Below are 10,154 nucleotides of genomic sequence, written 5' to 3' on the forward strand. Positions count from 1 at the left end.
TTCAGTATGTTTGTTTATGATCATGGAACACTTCACTGTTTTACCTGACAGCCTGGTATGATAAAATGGCTGTCATATGGCTGATATAATACTATGTTAATGTGACAGTCTTTTTGACAAGGTCATATGAAAAACTCATATTTTCATTTTTATCATGGTCAAACCTGTGGCAGGTTTTCCCAGTGATGGGTAATTGCACACCTATGGTTTTTGAAATTCTGCGTCTGGCTTCCTTTCATGTTCATTCAACTAGATACAGAAAGGAGGCAAAGTCTTCTTTACATTTTATTCTGCGTGTATCCATATTTTAAAGTTTTGAGTAGTGTGTTTTTATGGGTGAGCTGTTAATTACTGCAGCATTTCCTTAGCATAGAAATTTAACTGACTGACGAAACCAATCAGGCTTACTTGTTTACCAGATGAATGCTTGTTAACCTGGGACACAGATTCAGTCTGGGTCTTGACTACCTTCCTGTCTCATAAGCTATCATACTGCACATTAGCAGCTCAAGACTTCTTTCTGAGAGAAAAAAAAAACAGATGACTCCTACAAGAAATCACTGATGTAAAACCTAGTATAAATGACAATGTTTCCTTCAAATAAGACTGACTAATAGGAATTAACTTGAGAAGAGAAACAGAGTTTATTTTTAAGTATTACATTTATCAGAAAATGTCACTTATAAAATCCATTTAATTTACACTGTATCTAAATGCATACATAGACAACAAAATTTCATTGTGTCTTCCACTCTCTATTTTTATTATACATATCTTCTCTGTACAGCTTCATTTCTCGTTTTACACAGGCCTCATAACGTCGAATCTGAAACATAGTTACTAGTTTAATACAACTAAAAAATGTTTTTCTAAACTAAGAACACTGTATAATATACATAATTATGGTAGAAAGCTCCTGGTCAAATGTAAATAGAAGAGTGGTTGGAGGGGGAGGGGGTAGCTAGTGGCTCAGAGAGAGGCAGCCTGTATTTTCATTAAGAGTGAAGGAGTGAGAGGTGGTAAATGTACACACTAGACAGGTTGTCAGAGACGGTAGCGTGCAGTGCGCAATTTAGGTGTCATGCAACATAAACCTGGAGGAGGTGATATGAAAGGGGAATGGGAAACTGTTGGGCAGATGGTGTGGAGACAGTGGGTTAACAGAGATTGAGGCCAGAATAGCTACAACAGCAGAGGAAGTGTTGCAAGGATAACTCCTACCTGTGTAGCTTAAGAAAGCTGGTGGTGGAGGGAAGGATCCGGATGGCCTGTGTTGTGAAACAGCCATTGAAGTCAAACATGTGACAAGCTACATGTTATGCCACTTGGTGGTCAACTTCGTTCTGGCTGTGGCCCTTCTGATGGACAGTTGGTTTATTGTCACACTGACGTAACAAGCTACACAGTCATTGCACCAGATTGGCTGCTTGCATCTCCACTGGGGTAGGATACATACGTGACAGGACTAGAGTATCATTTGGTGGGTGGGTGGGGTCTTCCACAGGGATTTGATCCAAGGTTTAGGCAATGTGTGTGGCATAGGGATGGACTAGGGTGTTTTGTAGGTTGGGTGCGTGACAGAACACTACTTTAGGAAGGGTGGGAAGCATCATGAGTAGGCTATTCCTCATTTCACAGGATGTGATAGATAAAAAGCTCTTGTGAAAGATAAGGTTCAGTTATTCGAGTCATGCAGTCATGGATGATAATGGGTGATAAGGGAGCAATCTTTTGTTGCTGATTCTTGTGGATGGTGGCACAGAAATCTGTTTTTAGGCTAGGTTTGGGGGTGGGAGGGGTATTATTTGTCTGTGAAGGCCCTTGTAATACCTTCAGCACACTGGGGAAGGAGTTCTTGTCACTGCAGATACGCTACCCCTAGGTGGCCAGGCAGTATTTGAGACGTGGATGGACTCAAGGCATAAGTTGTTGGATGGGATTAAGAATTTCAGTGGGGATTGGAGGTTATGTCATTCTACTGGGATTCAATCACTATGGCAAAGTTTGTAAGTGATAGAGTCAGACAACTGACATACTGCCAGCAATCCTTCCAACCAAAACCAATCTGATCTCGACACTAAACTTTGCTTCTACCAGTTCATACCACCATCTAATTCACCCTCCACCCTACCATCTAACAAGCCCCTAGTCATCTTCCAGGAATTCCTTACCTCCAACTTGCCCACCTCAACCTTCTCTTCCTAAGAACAGTAACCTTTCAGCAGAAGAAGGGGTAGCCATAAACAACCTCAAAACATATCCTGATGTAATCCTCTTTCCAGAGAAAGGTTCCACCACTGTCATGATAAATCAATTTATTACCTGACAGAAGGCTTCTGAAAATTGTGTGACTCCTCCATCTATAAACTCTGTGATAGTGATACCATTATAGAAGTTTAACATAACCTCCAATCCCTAATGAAATTCTTAGGTCCACACCATAACCTCTCCACCAAGCGAGCTGGCGCAGTGGCTAGCACACTGGACTCGCATTCAAGAGGATGACGGTTCAATCCCATCTCCAGCCATCCTGATTTAGGTTTTCCATGATTTCCCTAAATCGTTTCAGGCAAATGCTGGGATGGTTCCTTTGAAAGGGCACTGCCAATTTCTTTCCCAATCCTTCCCTAACCCGAGCTTGCAGTCTGTCTCTAATGACCTCATTGTCGACGGGACGTTAAACACTAACCACCACCCATAATCTCTCCTCCAAGTTGATGTCTATCCTCATTCCAAATGACACCCCACACATCCTCTCTCTATATGCTCTCCCCAAAGTCCACAAACAAAACAATCATGGGTACCTCATTGTAACTGGTTATTGTACTGCTACTAACAGAATGTCTGCTCCTGTTGACCAACACTTCCGACCCACTACCTGAAACCTAGCCCCTCACTTCATAGATACTAACCACTTTCCTCACAGAGTATCCACCATCTTCACCACTTTACCTTGTGTATCCCTACTCATAACTGAGAAGATCTATATAATAGGACAGATGTCAATTCCAAATTTAGACTATTTGGCAGCTAGTTTCTCAAGAAAACAATAAAGTTTGGCACTAATAAGACATAAGGAAGCACTACATTACATAAGTAATAAAAAACATCATGACGAAGGAAAAATAGATTGTTTGGATTGGTTAAGACAAATAGAGAATTAGGACTGATGAAATATTACAAAAAATACTTTGATGACTTAAGGAAACTTCAAAAAATATCTTAAATTAATAATTCAGATAATAAATTTAAATATTTGTGGACAGTAGTTAAAAGAGAAACTAGAAAATCATGTATGGAATATGAGGACTTCACTATTAAAGAAAACATGCAAATAATAAATGGTAGGAGGCCAAATTATTTAATAATCAGTTCTTGGAAGTATCTCAGAAGATTGATGTGGACAGTTCAAGAGATAAAGCAACAGAATATGTGGAGAAAAAGCAATGCAACATGCATACAGGTAAATCACAGTTACTCCATGCTCTAGCAAAGAAATTAAGAATGTAATTAACTCTGTGAAACTGTAAATTCCTATGGAAGTGTCTCTTGTCTAAAGCAAAGTACTAAAATTATCTTCTTCTTATGTATGCAATGTATTCAGTCACATGCACAGTACATCATTATTGTAAGGGACATTTCCGGGCGGAATGAAAAATTTGTTTCCCGGATCTCTTTACAAGAAAGATAGACAGATAAATATGAATAAATATTGCGCTGTCTCACTAGTTACCTCTTCTTCAGAGGTATTGGAAAAGATTATGTTAGTAAGAAGCATAACATACCTCTCTCAAAATAATATAGTCAGTCTTAGTTTGTATTTTAAAAGGACCAGTCAGATATTATTAGTTCCTGAGTGGTCACATGACTTACATCTTTTTAAAAGGTGCTGGAAAATATTATAATTGTAAGATCCATAATGCACCTCTCACAATGTGATTTCTTAGTCAGTCTCCATGTTTCCAAAGAAACTCTCCACACAACATGTGACTTTTCAATTCACAAATTGGGTTAGATAAAATATTGCAAGCTGCTATATTCCTTGACATGTCAAAAGCATTTGATTGTGCTGTACACAGGATTGTCTCACAGAAGCTCAAATATTATAGTGTCAGACACCTTTCTGGTAACTGGTTTTATCCTGTCTCACTAAAATGATGAGGAAGGTTGCATTAAATAACTCAGTGAATGTACAGAATAAAACATCATCTTCAGAATGGCAAATAATCTCTACACATTTGGCACAGAGATCAATATTGGGTTGACACTCATTATGTACAAATGGTCTTTCATCATTTATCCAAGAAACAGAAACAGTTCTCTTTTCTGAGAATGTAAAATATAGAAAGCTGGAACCAATCCACCTGCTAAGACTGCACTGCTGCTACTAATCATTATTTATTTGTTCATTTTTGCTCAAAAATCTGTATAGTGCATATGTAGTGTGTGTGTACCTGGATCTATCAGTTAATAATTACATGCCATGTGGATTATATTGCGTAATAAATTGTAATCATGTGGCAGGAGTCATTTACATTCACATCACAAATTAATTTGTAAACATGGTCACATGCTGAACATTTCTAAGTGTTTCTTTGTTTTAAAAACATGCAGATGTGAGTTAGTAATTCCTACCCAATACCTTTTACATATTACTATAATACAAATTCTTCTACAGAATGGAAATAATTGTTAAGGAATTTTTAAGTTTCCATCTTATTTACTCCATTTGTTTTCAAATTTTAGTATGCTGTCTGTCAGACATTTTATAACATTGGATAAGTTGCCAAAACTTTTGTTGTAGCATTGTGCACTCTTTGCTGTGTGACAGACAACCTTAATGTTGAGTAAGGAATGTCATTTTTCCTTCTGGTATTGTAATTATACACATCATTGTTCCTTTTGAATTGCACATTTTCAAGCAAAGGAGACTTTCTTTCTGAAAAATGAATTAACCCAGAACATTATTAAATATGACATTATTTAATAAAAATATGCAAAATATGTCACTTACAGACTTCTGTCTCCTAAGATTTGTCATGATTCTAAGTGGAAATGTGGCTGAACTAAGTTGTTTTTGGAGTTCCAAAAAGTGCTTCACCAGTTTAAATTCCCATCAGTATGGATAGCCAAGAATTTTGATGTTTCTATCATATTTATTATTTCCTCATCATATGTTACACATATTGGTGTAATACCACCAGATGTGCAGAACTGATTATGTAGTGTCTTTCCAAAATTGAGGATGAGACAATTAGTAGGAAACAAGTCAATGATACTTTTAAGAACACTATTTATCACTTCTTCTGTTTCTGTGTGAATGTTTGGATGATTAGAATGCTAGTGTCATCGTAAGAAACAAGTAATTCTGTTTTTAGTATGTTAGACAGAAGGTGGCTTACATGCAGGCTGAATTACTAGGTAAAACATTCTGCATTCTTTTAGGTAGATATGATATAACTTATTGGTTGGCTATACCAGCAATCCCATAAAACGTTAAGTAGACTTTGCCTGACTTAAAATTATTATTCAGACTATTGCTTTCAATATGATGATCCTATTAATGTATCTAGTTTTACTGGAAACCAGGTTAATTAAAAGATATCAAGAATTGAACTTATTACTACACTATGCAATAGCAGATTTTGAGTATGTTGATATGTTGTTTTTGACACACTGACACTATTCATTAGATAGACAGTCATCAAACTTTATAATATTGTGTTTTGGTTTTTCTGAAGCTAATTAACTTACCAGATAATGTATCTAGTTTTACTGGAAACCAGGTTAATTAAAAGATATCAAGAATTGAACTTATTACTACACTATGCAATAGCAGATTTTGAGCATGTTAATATGTTGTTTTTGACACACTGACACTATTCATTAGATAGACAGTCATCAAACTTTATAATATATTGTTTTGGTTTTTCTGAAGCTAATTAACTTACCAGATAAGTAATATTAAATTCTAGAAAACTTAGATTTCCCAATAAGCTAGAGAATAATGAAGGAACACCAATAAACAGTAGCAATATTGTAAACAGCAATAATAATAAGCACACTCCTGCTGATGTGGTTACCATCCAGACAAAGCCCACTATCACCTCTGACTGAGATTCACAACTAATGAAAAATTCACTTCCTAAAAGATAAACAGATCACCACAATTGTACCTATTGATGCAATATAAATAAAAGTAACCATTTAAGTATGAAACAAACAAATGCAGTGCTGTTATAATTTATTAACTTTCTTTCCTTCACTGTGTAATAGTTTTACTAGGAATATCATACTTCCCTATTCCCTTCACTTTCTGCACGCAGTAGTAGAAGGTTGAATCTATTCACTGTACAAACTGATCCTGAGTACTCCTTCTTCTTAAACAAGGAGTACAATTTGATAACTGTGGGAAATCTCTGTTCTTTAATGTATCAAATTATGTGCAGGGAACTGTTTATATATCGTGACAGTTTTCTGGATGTTGTTAGAATTATTTGTGTACTGTCCTGTTGCTCGAATAAGAAAAGGTGAAACCCAGATAGTTCTCAATAAAAGTTTGTTAAGAATCTGATGCTACAGTTTGTTACTAAACTTGGTGTACCATGGATACATGCTACTCAGTAGAAAGAGTCATAATATACACAGAAAAAGATGCAACCTACACACACACACACACACACACACACACACACACACACACACACACACACACACTTGCATACATTTACACATTTTACAGTGAAGGATGATTGACTGACTAGAGTAGTGAGAACACATATTCACTTGAGATATTCTAAAATAATGTACAATTTATCAGGATGTGACATTAGTAACATATTATCATCTTGTTTCTATAGAAACAAAGGGTTACAATCACTCAAAAAACAAATAAAGGTCTAAAATTGAATCAAAAAAAGAAGGTATAGAGCATAATCGTTTCAGTTTATTCACAGAACTGATATGTGTGTAAGAACTGAGACAGTCACACAGGCAAGAGAACATATGTAGATCCTTATGCTGGTAAATGGTTAAGAAGAAAAAAGGTTGCTCAGGGAGTATTTAACGAAGAATGTAATATTATGACTCTGTCAATGAAATGTGTCCCAGTGATTTGAATAACTACATGACAGGTGTGAATGGCACACCAATTAGAGTTTTATACTAGTGTGTTTATATAAGGATGAATGTGCTGTAATTTGAGGACAAAGTCCCATATCTCTCAAGATTTGCTGTATATTCCAAAGCATGATGTCCTTCATCTTCTAAAGGGTAAATTAAAAAAAGGGAGAAAAAAGTTATTTAATCATTTCAGTACTGACAATTGCCTTGCTTCTTTGAATACACTGATTCTTGTCAGATACACTGAAGTTAAACAGTGTTATGCTTAGTCAGTACTTAGATGGGCAACTGCCTGTGTATGTCACTTGCTTTTCACTGCTTGCCTTGTGGCAAAGGCGTGATGGTTTAAAGTCTGTGACCGAGAGTCATTGTGACAATGTCCTGAATTAAACTCCCAGATCTCTCTGCAGTGTCTCAGGTAGAGAGGGCACGCAACACTGTTAATGGTGATAAAACTGACAGATATGGATGCTAAGCTTGGCAGCCCCCTAGGTGCTCTTCAAGAGATGTGTACTGATACTTAGTTTCATCCTGTCCCTTTGTTCATCATCATCTAACGGAAACATGACTCCACACTACACCCACCACAGTCACCTATACTTATCAGAACTACTTAAGCACACAAATCTCACATTTTGCAAAGGAAAAGTGCTGTTTTGCACGTAGGGAAAACAAAAAACCTTTTCAGTTATGTGGTTGAACCTGCCCTTCGGCGTCTCCCAACCAACAATGCCATATGACTTTCTTTTATTTCAGTATTTACACAAACTAGAACAAGAAAGAAAGATGCAAAGGAGTCAGTTTGAATGAACTCAGAAGCACATATCTACAATTTAAGACTGAAACCCATTTACAATACAGTAGATGCCCTTTAATGAATTTTGCCCCATGTTTCCAATTTTCTGCTTTGCAAAAATTTTTTACAAACAGCTACTTAAAAATAAAAACAAAGAAATGAAGACTGAGAGACATTGAAAGCAATACTATTGTAGAATATCACTTTTGTTGCCAGCTATGTGTGCACATGAGCTCTGGTGAAGAAATTCCGTGCTAGTACAATTAGATTAGTTTTACATAGTAGCCGGCTGCGGTGGCCTCACGGTTCTAGGTGCGCAGTCCGGAACTGTGTGACTGCTACGGTCGCAGGTTCGAATCCTGCCTCGGGCATGGATGTGTGTGATGTCCTTAGGTTAGTTAGGTTTAAGTAGTTCTAAGTTCTAGGGGACTAATGACCACAGCAGTTGAGTCCCATAGTGCTCAGAGCCATTTTTTTTACCTAGTAAAACATCTCTTAGAAATTCACTTCAATAATTACATTTCTTATGAAAGCATCCATAAACCCAGATTTGATGAACTCTTTAACTGTTAAGACAGTCTATTTTGTTCAGGCAAACACTGCTTCATTTCATTACTGTGGATAAATGCTACTTGCCACCAACAAAAGCTAAGTATTTTTGCAATAAGTGACAGTTAATACCACAAATACAAGACCCAAAAAGGCAATGGAGGAGCACAGCAACTGAAATGTGTAATTTTAATTCTAGAGCCACCACACTATACTTTGCACTGATGTACAGGTAACTTAGTATGCAAAATTCATTAAAGACTTCAGTCCTCTCACAAGGGACATCACACTAAAAATACAGCTGGATCACTTTCAGTAAATATTCTTTAGTGATACGAGTCTGTTCACCGTGTATTGAAGGAAATACTTTCACAATTTCTACACACATTGTTTTACTATCTTTGTTATATAATAATCTGTAAAGATTTTCTGCTAACACATACTAATATATTATCTCAGGCTACATGTTAAACAGAAAATCTTGTTTGTTATGTAAAAGATTTCACTATAGGACTACATAAGATGAGTTTGAGGAAAGAAGTTTTTAATAGTTATAACTAAACTTATCCAAAACTAAATCTGTCACATGCTGTCTGATTTCAGTACGATTTATACATCTCACCAAAAGTCCAGTAAAGTCACATGTGTTAATATTAGAGTAATAATAGCAGATTTACTTACTGTAGGCCTACATTTTTTACATATAACATTCATAATTATTTACACACTTGCTGTTCATTCAGTGAACTCATTTTACATTTACCTTTCAGTTTTCTGTAATTATTCACAGAATTATTACTTACACTGCTAACTTTACAATAGCGGTTTCATAAATAGTGGCTATTTTCTTTGGCTTTATTGAAATAAAGCAGCTAACCCTCCTAATCTCAATTTTTTATATGTTGTTTGAGTCAGAACAAGTAAGATATACATTAATAGACTATTAGAGCTAGAAATAATTAAAAATTAAAGTGTTCAAATAACAGAGTAATTTGGAAGAAGTTGTGAGCATTTGAAACAGGACGACAGTATCAGCCTTCTAGGTAGCCGTCTTGTTAACGACGCAATAAACGGTAGGACTATTACAGTCGTTACGAGCAAAATGTCCAGCAACTGAATGAAAATGTGTCATGAATAAAACGCTACATGTTATGGCAATAATATTTACCTCTCTAAGTTTCAACTCGGCTCTTTCATTCTTATGGATACATTGTCTGAAACATTTCTCCGTAATCGTCAGGTATGCATTGAGCAACTGCTGGAACTGTGAAAAGCGCGTGAGGTGCTTAGGAACGCAAGAAATAAGACAAGTCGTAGTAATAACATGTCAGTGGTACTTACAGAATCATCATTGTTTCTAGTCATACTGAACAGCAAAAAGCTAATGATACTGGATCGACATATATCCGGCGATTATTTCGCCGACCTCCTCCCAAGTAATTTCGTGCTGATATACACGTAACAACCGACTTATTGCGCCAAAGATAATATTCTCTGACGCATTCTTATTGTGGACTATCGTTTTTAACCTCTTCGAACAAATAATCAAACTTTCATAGATCAGGAAGCAAAATAGTTTCATAACTCACTTCAGTGGCACAAAAATATAGGCTATTTAATGGTAACTGGGGAGTTTTACGCTTCCTATCTTACAGAGGAAAGTATTTTGGTATTTTACTGTTGTCTT

The 10,154-nt window shown here is 36.2% G+C and overlaps 1 long non-coding RNA gene across 1 annotated transcript; it reads right to left on the reverse strand.

Annotated features, from left to right (window-relative positions):
- Positions 1 to 699: 699 nt before the first annotated feature.
- On the reverse strand, positions 700 to 9,937 carry LOC126299548 (uncharacterized). Its single transcript, XR_007552824.1, has 3 exons — positions 9,809 to 9,937; positions 9,636 to 9,731; positions 700 to 826 (listed from the first exon to the last, which is right to left on the reverse strand). It is a non-coding gene; the product is annotated as an uncharacterized LOC126299548 (long non-coding RNA).
- Between the last annotated feature and the right edge of the window lie 217 nt (positions 9,938 to 10,154).

The sequence above is a fragment of the Schistocerca gregaria genome, chromosome X (genome assembly GCF_023897955.1).
Source record: "Schistocerca gregaria isolate iqSchGreg1 chromosome X, iqSchGreg1.2, whole genome shotgun sequence".
In the NCBI taxonomy this organism is placed as follows: Eukaryota; Metazoa; Arthropoda; class Insecta; order Orthoptera; family Acrididae; genus Schistocerca; species Schistocerca gregaria.